The following is a 15,250-nucleotide window of genomic DNA, read 5'->3' as shown; positions in this document are numbered from 1 at the left end:
TAAACCATTAAAAAATATTAAATATCAACTTCATCGATTACCCTACGTTCTATCTGCCCAGTTAATTAAACAAATATAGTATTATACTTCAACATGAAGCAATCTCTACCAACGTGTCTTTAATTAACATCCCATTTTAATTAGACACTTGCTCGCTAGCTGTTGATGATGTCGAGTAGTCCCCGGGGTCATGGTGCCGCGGTAGGATATCCAGATTGTCACCTATGCACCTGCGATTATATCCCCAGCTACAGCGTATTTGCAGGAATTTTCCTCCAAATGGGGATCGCAATCAAAGGATGTTGGGCATCTGGGTTGGCCGCTGCGTGCACTTCCCGATTTACCCTGATGGCCGATGGGAAACTTCCGTGGGACCGGACCGGTCACCCCCAGGGTTTGAGTCAATACGACTAACTGGGATTATCATTTTTTTTATGATGTCGAGTAATAATATAATGATAGATGTAGCTCACATTATTGAGTAAAATTGCTTATTAATATTATTTTTAATATTTAAAATATTTCAAAATTTTAAGTATTTTTGACAATTCAAAGCAAATTGGGTTTTCCTTTCAGTGTCTATCGTTGGACAAATGCTTTATAAATGTTAGGTTTTTGTGCTAAGGATTATAAATGTTAATTTAGTTATTCTTTATTTTTTTATAATTATTTAATTGATTAAGGTTGCACTTAGGTCCTTGATATGTATCTTTGAGCAATTTTTGGGTTCAAATGAGTATATCGTTTTCATTATATGGCCCCCCCAAATATGAAATCCTGGATCCGCCCCTGCGAGTAGTTATTAGGCCTTGAACAAGGCCATTCCCTGGTTTGGGATCGTCTGCCCGACTCAGCTGAGTACTAAGTCAAGGTTGTCGAACTGAGGTGTAGGACCTATCTAGTCGGCATTAAGAGCATGTTTCTAGTTTGATGTGTCATCTGATATGCCCTCGAATTAGGTCAAATCTTGATCTTCTTGATCCGATCATACTAACCCATAATAGTCATTATACGAATATGTCTCTGCTGACAATAGCGCCCACAATACCAAAATAAATATATATATAAGGGGATATTTTGTTAATATTAAAATCTTAAGCTATTTAAAAAAGTACCTAAACTTGGGAGATTTTTTTAAATTTAAATTTAGATTCATCAACCTAGCTATATAAATTTAAATACTTTTTAATGTTCAATTAATTATAATATAAACAAAAATAATCTTAAATTGTCATCTTTGTTTTAAAAATAAAATATAGACATTAATAAGATTCTAATCAATTTAAAATTTTAAAATATTCAAAAGTCTAAATGTATGTATTTTATATTCAAACTAATTTTATATTTAATTTTACTTTTATAATAATTTAATAATTATTATCTAATAAATTCAAAAGTTAGTGATTATAGAATCATTTAGAATTAGCTTTAAAGTATCTTAAATTAAAATTTAAATGACTCAATCAATTGAATTAGACAAGACTAAGCCCAAATTAAACCCATGGTATTTCTCACTTCTAAGATTAAGTTGTGCATATGAATATAAGCAATACACACAAGCTGGGATCCCTTCCTTGTGATATCTAAGTCATTATGGGATCAAGAAAAAGAAAAGAATATATTCTTTTCTAAGTCGGTGGGAGGAAGAAGAGCTCCACCCTCTACGGTCTAGGGTCCCAGGCGAGAGTCGTATATGATCGTGTGATGGCTCCTAGAGCCAGGGGTCGTCCAGCGGATCAGATTCTGCGATAGAAGCCCTACAAAAAGAAAATCAAGAATTAAAGGATCGACTCGCAGTATTAGAGGGGCAGCAAGATCGACTCGCCGTATTAGAGGCGCAGGCAGAAAGTCAAGCTCGGCTTGGGGGGCAGATGACGGCCTTCATGGAGGCCTTCGGCCAGACGCCATCGCAGCCTGCTTTTGATGTGCTGCGAGCTGAGATGCGAGGTGGGGACCCTGATACGGAGACTCAGGACCATAATGCTCCTGATCAGTAGCTGTCTGCAAGGTAGGTTAGCATTTCTATTACTTTTAATTTTTTTTACGTTATTACTTGTAAACATGCATTTTTCAAATACGTTGTTCTATTACTAACCTATCTTATTGGTTTTTTGCAGGATCTTCTATTTTGCCTCGGCTGGTTTAGATATAATTTTAATCAGTTCTTGTATTCTGACATTTGATATAGTATCATTGTATCCAGATATTTGTAATTATGTTATTGTACTCAGATTGTATCGGAGTATTTTGATATGTGTTGTATTCAGATGTTATATTAGTGTTGTGTTTTACCATTGTTGGTATATTTGTGTATTTCTGTTATATTATGTCGTGTTTTGTTGTCGTGTAAACAGGAAATTCAGAAAAACAGATTAAAATATTTTTAAAAATTATATTATTAGCGACGGAATTTATAATTCCGTCGCTAATAATCAAATTTTTTTTTATTTTTTTTGAATTTAGCGATGGAATTTAGAATTCCGTCGCTAATTAGCGACGAAATTCTAAATTCCGTCGCTAATTAGCGACGAATTCTAAATTCCGTCGGCAATAACCGTATATTTTTTTAATTTTTTTAAAAATCTAGCGACGGATTTTATAATTCTGTCGCTAAAAAGAAATATTTTTATTAATTTTTTTTTTACAAAATAGCGACGGAATCTTAAATTCCGTCGCTAATTAGCGACGGAATTTATAATTCCGTCGCTATTTGTTTGCGACGGTAAAAAAATTTGTCGCTAAATAATTAGCGACGGATTAAAGAATTCCGTCGCTAAATAGCGACGGAATTCTTTATTCCGTCGCTAAAGTGACGTCAGTGATCAAAAAAACACGCGACGAGTTGTTTCCGTTGCTAATCGGTCGCTAATCTCGATTAGCGACAGAAACAGTCCGTCGCTAATTGATAATATTTTCGTAGTGATATAAAAGATTATAAAGAGAATTTAGGATTTATGTAGGCACATCTATCTTTACGATTATCGGTGTTTTTTATATAGCCTTATGCTCCCAAACCCTAATAGATTAATGAGTTTTGGGTTGCACTGTGCAGGTGTCGAAGAGGTGATATTATTGGGGGTAGTAGCATGCTCAAAGATAGTCAACTTTCTTGCTCTCTTCTTCATTATTAATTGCAAAGTTGTGTTAGACTTGAGAGATGATCGACTGTATAATTATTTTTTTTAAAGAGGCAAAATCTTGTGTTACTCGTTTGGAAATTAAATTATCATATCTTGACAAATTATACTAATTAATGACTATGTTTTTCACTTTGAGATATACATCCTTGTCTTAATAAATTATTTGATGGACTAAAATACAGAGAAAATTCAATTGTTAATGAGACATGAACTTCTTTGAATTAATACTTAGCTAATTCATATATGCCACAAACAACCATCCATCACTCCTCAGGGATGCTCTCGAGCACCGGCTTCCATCCACTGCTTGTCGATCCGGCTTCCTTTGCCTCTTTCCTTTCGATGTAGCTTGTGATTGCATCGAACATCATCGCGTCTTGACTTTGGACATACATAGCCAGCAATTGAGCTGCCTCCTTCTTGGTGACCACCAACTTAACCCTCCTTGTGCCTCCTTCCTTTTCGCTGTCATCCATGACCTTCCCTCCCTTCTTCGGGTTCTTCGACTTGCGAAACCACTTTAGTAGAGCGCTGAGGATATGGAATCTTCTCCTGTTGTGCTCAGAAGACATGGAGCAGCTAGCTAGAAGAGAAGAGAAGAGAAGAGACAGGAAATAGAAAATTGAGTAGAGTGATACACTGTGAGCATGATGCAGGAAGAGGACTAGAGGAGGCATATATAAAGGTGCCCCATAAGTGCAAACAACTAGACAATAATTTAAATATCATTTTTTTAAAAAAAATCACATTCCTAATTAATGATGACATCTCAACAAAATCACGACCGATCAAATGGTTCACTCCACTATATATATATATATATATATATATATATATATATAATATATATATATATATACAATATATATATATAATATATATATACATATAATATATATAATATCAAAAGTGGGCAATATATAAGAATATAAAACATTAATAAGTAATCAAATCAGTGCAATGGTTATTGCTTGTAATACGTAGTTGTTTCATGTTGACCTTCTAAATCTCTAGAGGCTGAGTTTATTAGGTTTGTGCATGGATGGTGTGTGTGATTATTATAATTAATGCATATATGCATGTGTATAATACTTGGTTATTTGTATAAAAAATGTCATGATATTGCAAGATTAGGAACGTGGAGTCAAATCAAGAGAATATGATCAATGCAAACAAATTCAGGCAAAATAGAAGTCACATTATTTTATTTTTCATGTGTTTAGGAATGCATGCAATAAGCCAGCAAGGATAAAATTGGTTTACCTGGTGTTTATCACGTGAACATTATCACTTAATTACTTGTCTTTTTACTAATTAATTATACTTATTAATCACTGTATTTGTCTCCTGTGATCAATTCCAATTTGAGTTCTATATGTTGATAAATTTATCTTTGACGAGTGAAGCAAAGGTGATAGTGACTTGAGTAATTAGTTTAATTTTAATTCATTTAACAACTTGTGATCTCTCTTTTATCTTACCCTATTAATTAATGTGGAGAGTATTTGAATATAAAATTTTGATTGAATCCTTAATTTAGCCCATACAACTTAACTCACATATATAGATTTAGTTAATTAGTGCATATGATCTTTATCTAATAACATGTCCTATTTAAAATTATAATCCAATAATTCTCCAACCATGCCAATGCCTACTTTTGATTTCCTTGCTCAATTCTTTAGGTAACTTGCCAACTTTAATTTATCGCTAGCCATGGATGGGAGATTTGTTTGACTCTTGTTTTCGACTACTTTAACATTGCTTAAATAAGTCTTCTTTCTTGGTTTGATTGTTTATATGTTATATAAGTTTGTAGGATTGATTGGTGAAGATGTATATATTGAAAAAATGTATGAACATGAATTGGAGAATAATCTCACATTGAAAGTTCTAGAAGAATATGATTGGTTCATATTGAATCATAATTTTAGATGTTGTGAATATGTATGAATGAGAGATTTTCTAGTAAATGTGAAACAGACATGGTCATTAACCAACAGAGTCAATATTTTACCACTCAAAATTATTTTTTCTACTACCTTAAATGTGAAATAGGAATGACCATTAATCACCAATATAGTCAATATTTTGCCACTCAGAATTATTTTTCTATACTACCTTAAACGTAAAACATGCATGACCATTAATCACTAATGTTGTCAACATTTTACCACTTAGAATTATTTTTCTACTACCTTAAATGTGAAATAGGCAAGACCATTAATCATCAGTTGCAGTTGCTGACATTTCGAGTGCAAAGGCAAATAATGATTAAGTAATCGTCATTATATGATAAAAGTAATGGCCATTATATGACCATTAATCACCAACGGATCAATATTTTACCACTTAGAATTATTTTTCTACTACCTATGTGAAATTACCACTGTAGAACATTTTGCCATTTTTCTACTACCTTAAACATGAAACATGCATGACCATTAATCATTAATGTTGTCAGCATTTTACCACTCAGAATTATTTTTCTACTACCTTAAACGTGAAATAGGTGACCATTAATCATCAGTTGCAGTTGCTGACATTTCGAGTGCAAATGCAAATAATGATTAAGTAATGGCCATTATATGGTAAAATTAATGGTTGTCAAAATTTTAAACCTATAAAAGGAGACTCTTTCCTTGTGCAAATATAGATCAATTTGATCATCCACACGCAATCACTCGTCCCCAGCAAGGGCGGAGCCACCTTAAAAGTTACCTGGGCTATAGCCCGAGGGCCCAATACCATTCAAGAAGAAATTTTTTGGGTTTATAGGCAAAAGAAAGGAAAATTTAAAGAAATAAACAGCATAGCCTGGGTTGTTCTTCATTGGTCCCCACTATTCTTCATCTACCTTCTTCCTCCTAATGACAGTGTTTGAATACATGTTTAGTTCATTACAAACTATTAGGACTCGTGCAAGCTCGTTCTGATTGCTTCATCTCGATTGCGGGCTCGTCGTTTGAATGTGCAGCGAAATACATGAATTAAATTTGACGCGACATGTACAACATCTTGATTTTACTTGGTATTCGTCTGTTAAGGTGACTAATCCAAGGCCTAGTCCTAGTGATTTATCACTACTAAATCTTCTCCTTTTCAAATACCTTCTGGAGGCGGAGAAACCTCTTACAAGCTGTTCTTGTAACAAACACAAGCAAATATAAAGATACAAATTAAATCAAAAGAAATCAAAACAAACACATGCATTTACATAAGTGAGTTTTACGTTGGATGTTTGTTGTTGCTTTGAATTGCCTCTTGTTGGTCAAAAAATACAATAGCACTTCGTCTTCAAACCTTTAAGAACTGGCCCCTTCTCCTTCAAGCGAAACCCTACTTATATGGTTACTATCGGAGTTGATTTCTGCCTAGCAATCGATTGCTTGCCATCATCAATCAATTGTCACGTCCGATTCGATCGTTTAAGCCTACAGAACAACTCTTTTTTACTGATCAATCAATTGGTGAGTCGAACTAGCTAGTCAATCGATTTGGAAGCCTTCTGTTTGTTGGCCACAGTATACCAATTGATTGATGCATCACATCAATTGATTACTAGCCACCAATCTATTGCTGACCAACAACAATCGATTGATCAATCGACAAACCCCTTTTAAACTTTAAATTTCAAGTATAGGATTTATCAATCTATTGATAACTCATTTCAGCCTTTTTAAGGCTGAAATCATCTTGTCTAGTATCCAATTAACCTCAATCTATCAAGACTTCTTCTACCCAGTATTCAATCATCCATTACCTATTGGGACTTTTCGTTGTCCAGCATCCGGTCAACCTTGATCTGTTAGGACTTTCGCACTCATATCAAGTGTCTGGTTCTTCACAACCCACTTGGACTTCCATCATCTCCGATTACCAAGTGTCTGATCAACCATGACCCATTTGGATTTCTTATCATGTCAACTCTCTATTGAACTTTCGATCACTAAATATTCAGTCAACCATGACCCACTTGGATTCTCTTGTCATGCCAACTCCATGTTGGACTTCTGATCACCAAGTGTCTGATCCTCTATGACTCACTTGAACTTTTTATCTCGTGTCAATCAACCATGACCCACTTGGACTTCTTCACTGTCAAATATCTAGTTAACCTTGACTTATTTGTCATCTAACTAATATATTGATCAAACATCAAAATTGAACTTGAATCGAACTGAGCTTGATCAACTTAGTCAACCTTGACTTGGGTCGATTGCACCAATAATCTCTCCTTTTTTGATGTTTGACAATATATTTAAGTTAGGTTAACTATTAGCCCAACTTCCTTCTTCATCATTCTTCTCATGCCAAAGTATGAATGAGGGTTTTCTAATTTAAACTCTACATTCTCTCCCTTTGGCACACATCAAAAATCTCTTTTGAAAAATTCATTCGTCTTCCATTCCATCCTTAACTTCCAATCACAATGGAGATTCCTTATCTTCCATTGTCTCCAATGCTTAACCTTGAGCATACAATCTTTCATTCATTCACTTTAATCCTTCAAATCTCCCCCTTTCATATCTAAATATTCATGTCTTTAAGGTGAGTCTACCCCTCAAAGCATGCTCCAACTTCAATCATTGCACCAATAATGATTTTGAGATCCTAAACCTTTAGGAAATTTCAAAATCCAAGTCACGAGGTTAAAGATTCAACCTTGCATCTAAGCCTCCCCTTAATTTCTCATCTTTCTTTTTTAAACATCCCTTTCTCATTTTCATAAAAAAAAATTCTTTGAATACTTATCTAGGCATATCAAAGGGTTAAGGATAATTACATTACATAATAGTAAGCTTAATCGACTGAAATAAATTAATTTTAGTCAAAATTGTAGCTATCAATCGATTGTTGATTGATAACAGTCAATTGATACATGGAGCAATCGATTGTTAACTGATAGCAATTGATTGCTGTGTCTGAAACTTTAATTTTAATTTTTAGATAAAATTTAAAAATGTATAAGTAATTCTATATTTTTTAAAAAAATCATGAAATTTCATACCAATATTACTTATGTCTAATATTATCAGGGAAAAATAATTTTCTATGAAAATACATCTTATTTCAAAGAATGGTACGAAGTTAGAAACCATTAAAAACTTTAATATTTCACTCTAACTTTGTATCAACCTAATCAATAATGATTCCTATCAACAAATAAACTTTACTAAGATTTTTTAAAATAATTTTGAAATTATTTTCAAAATTAATTTTCGATCATGATGTATGGGCTAAATGCACATCACTTGCACATTAGCTTTCTTCATGATTGATCATATAAAATCTATTTAGATTTGATGATACTGAAGTTCATTTTGATACATCAAATTACATCTTGAACTTAGTTCATCATCTTAACATCACACTTATTCCTAAAGTTTCTCAATACACAAAAGTTAAATTTATTGTTCTTGTAAGATGTAAACTTTGTTCTTCCCTAACATTAAGGAATCATGCATCTCTATTTAGACATTTTTATATTTGATCATCCTATCTAGGATGTCAACTAATGTCATTGTTCTTAATTAAAAGAAATTAAAATTATGCATGATAAATATGTATGAAGCATATCAAATGCATACTTTCAAAAGAAAAATTATCATAACCTGAATGATACATGTATGACATGACATATATCATTTTTCATGACAATATGAATGTATAATATGATGTCATGGCATGTGATAGAACACACAAACATAGTAGTTGTATTATAAAAAAAATCTTAGATTTTCCATCCAAATTTCATCAACTAATCACTATGTTAAATACATGATTTGACATAAGCAACTTATCTCCCTCGAGTGCGTCAAAATCTCAAACTTGGCACACTTTGAACTATATCCTATTTTATCAATTTTGATCAACTTAAGAACTCAATTTTGATTGACAAACTATAGAAATCTTCTAAGATTATATTTAAATTTTCATTTTCAAGATATCACGATACCTTAAAAATGCTCTAAAATATCAACTTCACCATGATTGAGTTAACTACCTTTCTAATTAGGGTTTGCACATCCTATACCTATCTAGTGCGAAGATATCACACTCTTAAAAATTCAATATCTATTGGAGCTCCTTAGGGGCACTAGATATTCACTAGGGATAACTTCCCTAAATACTTTCTTAATGACTTTCCTAGGCTTCTGAGAAGCCTTAGTCATGCTAGTCTTCTCAAGGTCAATACTAGGGATAACCTCCCTTGTAACCTTGACTTGACTCCTAGATGTAGGGTTAGATTCATAACTATATGAAACTCTATTATAAGATAACACATTCTCCTTGGCTTTAGACTTGTGATCCAAATCTTTCATGTCCTTGAATGGTTCTTGCCTACATAATCCTATAATTTTTTTTGGACCCTTTAACCTCATTTATTATTTTCTCTAGGATCTTCTTTAATTATCAAATAGTAGCCTCAAGACTTGATTTTCTTTATCCAAATAATTAATTCTAGAATTTTTATGATTTTTCTGGATATTTCTTTTTCTAGACATATGTTTAATTTCCTTAAGATTCTCGTCTAGAGTATTTTCTATCTTTCTATCCTTAGATTTGCTAGTTCTAGCATGATATGATCTAAAATTATTCTTAAAATTACCATGCTTCCTATTTTATGATAATAAACTTTAAATTGATAAAACTTATGTCTAGCATGCATTTTATCATGAAGTGAAGGAATAATATTATTAAACGATACCTTTGAAACTCCTCCTATAAGTTTGAGCTTCCTCTCTTGCTTTTATTTTGATGCTTTCCCTTTGGACATTGATTCCGATAATGTCTTCTATGGTTGCTTGTGAAGCACATAATGTGCTCCTTACCTTTGCGTATCAAGTTTCTGACCTCCTTTGGTTTCTCCTTTGCTCTTGATACCACTTAAACCTTCTTCTTGAGCAATTTTGGACACTTACTCTTATAATGCCCTTTTTCTTTACACTCAAAAAAAATAATATGATTCTTATCTTTATTGCACGAAATTGATATACCTTCCATGCTAATGGGGGTGATACATGGTTCCTCCTAGTAGGCTACGGAAGTTGAGGGTTCCTCTTGTTTCGATGTCAATGATATCTCCCCCTCAACTCTTGAGGTGGATGTCTTTTCAATATCCTCTTTGAATGTTGAATACCTCTCAACCTTTGAATCCTCATGTTCTTAATCCAAAGAGTCTCCCTCTTTGGATTCACCTTCACTTTGCATTGAGATTGGATCTTCATGGACCTTAGCCAACTTGCTCTATAGATCCTTTGCATCCCGATATTGATCTATCTTGCATAATATATCATTAGAGTCTAAATTAGTCAAAATCTTGATTACCTTATCGTGAGCCTTAGATCTCTTGATTTGCTTCTCGGTCCATTTGCTCCTTCGAAGAGGTTTTCCATTTTTATCTTTAGAAGCTTCAAATCCTTTCGTTAGAGCAAATTATTGTTCTATATCCATCATCAAGAAATTTTTCATTCTTGATTTCCAATGATTGAAGCCTTCTAATCCAAAAGGAGGTGGAACTTGAATGTTGTATCTAAGTCCGTCTTTGAACTTCATTTGACTCCTTCAAAATCTGGGATTTTATCTTCTACCTCTAGCTCATGCTCCAACAGAGGTTAATTTAATAAAGAGCGGCATTGCTTTGATACCACTTATTAGAACTCGTGCGAACTAGAGGGGGTGAATAGCTCCGATCTCTTGGTCTCAATTGCTACCTTGTCATTTGAATGTGCAGTGGAATACTTGAATCAAACTTGATGTCACATGCACAATACCTTGATTTTACTTGGTGTCCACCTCTTAAGGCAACTAATCTAAGGTTTAATCCTAGTGATTTACCACCACTAAATCTTCTCCTTCTCAGATACCTTCCAGAGGTGGAGAAACTTCTTACAAACTATTCTTGCAAAAACATAATCAAATACAAAGATACAAATGAAATCAAAAGAAATCGAAACAAACATGTTTACACAAGTGAGCTTTGCTTTGGATGCTTGTTGTTGCTTTGAATTATCTCTTGTTGGTCGAAAAATGCAGTAACACTTTGTCTTCAAACCCTCAAGAACTGACCCTTTCTCCTATTTAGGTGATTACTGTTGGGGTTGATTTCTACCTAGCAATCGATTACTTGCCATCACCAATCGATTATCACATCGAATTCGATTGTTTAAACCTACAAAGTAACTCTTTTTTACTTGACCAATCAATTAGTGAGTCACACCAATCAATTGCTTGCTTCTAGTTGAATTGGCCAATTGATTTGGAAGTCTTCTATTCGTTGGTCATGGTCTACCAATCATTGATGCATCACATCAATCAATTGCTAGCCATCAATCAATTATTGACCAATAATAATCGATTGGTCAAGCGACAAACCCACTTTAAACCCTAAATTTCAGATGTAGGGTTTACCAATCGATTGCTACTACCTAACATTCGATTGATAATCCTATTTCAGCCTTTTTGAGGATAAAATCTCATTTTGGCTGGTATTCGATTGACTCCAGCCTATCAGGACTTTTTCTGCCTAGCATTCGATCATCCGTGATCTATTGAGACTTTTCATTGCTCAACATCCAATCAACTTTGACCTGTCAGGACTTCAACACTCATGTCAAATGTTCGGTCCTTCACGACCCACTTAGACTTCCATCATCTCCGATCACCAAGTGTTTAGTCAATCGTGACCCATTTGGATTTCTCATCATGTCAACTTCATATTGGACTTTTGATCATAAAGTATCCGGTCAACCATGACCCACTTGGATTTCTCTTATCATGTCAACTCTTTGTTGGACTTCTGATCACCAAATATCTGGTCCTCCATGACCTATTTAGACTTTCTGTCTCATACAAAGTGTCCAGTATGACTCACCACTACTAGAAAAAAGTTAATAGACAACGCGAAAAACGCGTTGTCATTGTGGATTAAAAAGCGTTGTAAGAGCCCTTGTTGTAAAAGGGGTCCCTCAACGACAACGCTTTTTAAGCGTTGTCTTTGTTAACATCAACAACACTTTCGCAACGCAGAAAAAGCGTTGTAAATATTACAACATTTTTTGTGACACTTTAAAAACGTTGTTTTTAATAGGTATGACAACACATTTTGCAACAGTTAAAAAGCGTTGTAATTTTGTTACAAATTGCTTGGGTATTACAACGTTTTAAAAAGCGTTGTTGAAAAGCCCTAAACTAGGTGTCACGATAGGGCTTCAAATTAGAATTTATAATTTATCGAAAACCCATAATAAATTCAAATAAACGAAGTATAGGGGCCTCGAGTCGTATTTTTCCAAGGACTAGTAGAAAATTGAATTAATTGAGCTTATGGTGTGTCGTATTTTTGGGTTTTTCGAATAAAATGGGGTTTTTGGTGTTTTAAAAATGCAATGTAAATCTGGCAAGTAATTGAAGAATGCAAACAACTAATCCAACATGCAACCATTAAAGCAAGGTATAAAATCAAACCTAAATGCAATGCAATTTAAAGTAAAAGAATGCAACCTATCCTAGTTATGTTCTAAGGCAATTGTGGAATTCAAATTCAAGCCTCTAGCAATTGGAGTTAATCCATTCCTGATGAAACTTAAACCTAAATACAACAATAACAAAAACTCATCTAAACCCTACCACCCTAACTGTTTAAACATGAAACCTAAAGCTAAATGCAATCTAATTTGGATTCAATGCTATTGATGCAAGCAAATTGAGACAACTCAATTGAAATATGTTAGAACCAGATAGCTAAATCCAAAAGTGAACCTAGGCATTTATCCCGATCAATTAGATTGGCACGCAACAGTGCAACGGCACGGCACAGTGGGAAAAATTCAGAGATTTAGAGTTTGAATGCGTTTTAGGGAGTTAAAGCCAAGCTAAAACAAATCAAAATCCAAACAGAAACTAAGTATTATCCTAATTGCTGAATTCACAAAGTTTCAAAACTCTTGAATTGCGAAAACTTGAAGAAAATTGGAATTGCAGAAACACGAATCAGAAAAGCAGAAATCAGAAACAGAAATCGCTTCCTCCTTCCCTTCTCCGATTTTCTCCTCAGCTGGGTGTCAATCCAGCCTTACTGAGCAATTTGGAGTCTTCCACGCGATCTTCGGGAAGTTTGCTAGCTGCCCGACGCCTGAAAACCCTGGAAAAACCCTCTCCGGAGCTGACGGAACGCCGCACAGTAGCTTGAAGCTGCAAAAACTGAGTTCCTTGCTTCCACCGTGCTCGGATTGGATTTCTGGTATTTTCGGAATGATTCGCCCTCCTAGGAGAACCCCTCAAAGGAATACGGCGCCGGAATTTGCTGTAGATGGCCGGAGAACGAAGAAACAAGGAAACGTGCCGCCGGTGAAACCCTCGCCGACGAGCCTCCTCAGCTGCCGGAATATTCCCAATCGGCCGGTTTCGGACTCCTCATCGATCAAGGATTGCAATGGGATAGGTTTGGGAGGAAGGGGCTGGCCGTGCGCGTACGTCGGTGAACAGGGCGTTGTTGCGGTCGCGGAGTCGGGAAGATGAACAGTGGCGCAGCCACTGTTCATTTGGTAAGTTCGGCTTTTAAATAGGGTTGATTAATCAGTGAATCTCAGTCCTTGATTTCTGATTCAACGGTCAGAATTTGATCTGAGGTTTAATTTTTAAAATTATTTATAAATTTTGAAATAATTTTTAATATTTTATTACCATTATAGTTTATTTTTTAAAAAATACATATTTAAAAAATAAAAAATTAACTAAATCAAAAAATAAAAAAATCACAGCTGTAATAACCCGTAGAGGCTGTCGCGACACCGCAACCCTTGTGGAAGGTTTTAGAAAAATATATAAAATATTATTAGAATTTAAAATAAATTTTGTATATATTTTAATGGGATAATTTGATTAGAATTTTAGGAAATATGTTTGATTATTTATTTAGGTTAAGGGGTTAAGTCTCTTTGAATTATCCCAATTAATTTAATTAATCTAAAGTTTAGTTTTAATTAAAAAACCTAATTTTTTTCAACATTGCACACGACCTCGACACGGACATGAGGTCGTGGATCCGATGTAGCTCGGGGGTCGCACAACCCCTCCTGCGAGGCCGCAGGGTCGCATCCGACTTGATCGTCGAGGTCGCACGACCACTCCGGCTGGACCACCGGGGTCGCGCGACCACTCCGACGGGACCGCCAGGGTCGCGTAACCACTCTGGCGGGACCGCCGGGGTCACACGACCTCTTCGACATGGTTGCCGAGGTTGCACGACCCCTCCGCGTGATGCCTCCTATGGTTGGGCTTGGTGCCGGGTCGTGCTAGTGTCGGTCGGCGAACGGAATGAAATATTTCGTCCGTTTCGATAGGCTTGGCACGATATTTTAATCCCTGGAATCAGCTCTGTCTCTATCCTTTTACACAAACCATGGACAAACTCATTGGACACATCCAAGATACGATAGCGTGGTGCATGTTGTTTGCAAATGAGACACATGAAGGAGTATATGTTAAACTCGAATCTTAACGGGAAACGCTAAAAATGAAAAGTTTTAGGCTATATGAAATTTAAATATAGTAATATTAAATGTAATGAAATAATTATTAAGATAGCAAATGACAAATTATCTGTAACTGAGAGCTTTAAATATTTAAGATCAATTTTACAAAAAATAAAGGGATTGAGAGACATATTTTACATAAAATATAAGCAGGATGGTTAAAATGAAACCGAGTGTTAGGTGTTTTTTGTAATCGTATAGTACCTCTAAAACTTAAAGGACGTTTTACAAAACGGTGCTTAGACTTACTATATTATATAAAGTTGATTATTAGCTATGACTCGAGCACATAAGTAGAAATTGAGAGTTGTAGAGATGAGAATATTAAGATAAATGTGCAAACATATAAGGATGGACAAAATAATAAATAAAAATATTAGAGAGAGTCGGAATTGCACCTATTGAGGAAAAACTCTGAAAGACAATTAAGATAATGAGTATGTACTTATACTATCAATAAATGCTCCAGTTATGTGATATGAAACTATAACAAATAGATACATCAAACGAGAAAAAATGACTAAAAAAGGTTTGATTAACAACAATAAAATAAAAAATTTATTTAAATAT

This window comes from Curcuma longa, chromosome 6 (assembly GCF_044706935.1).
Source record: "Curcuma longa cultivar G26 ecotype Majalengka, Jawa Barat chromosome 6, ITB_CL_G26_1.1, whole genome shotgun sequence".
NCBI lineage: Eukaryota > Viridiplantae > Streptophyta > Magnoliopsida > Zingiberales > Zingiberaceae > Curcuma > Curcuma longa.
The sequence above is the reverse complement of the archived record's forward strand: the minus strand, read 5'-3'. Positions refer to the sequence as shown.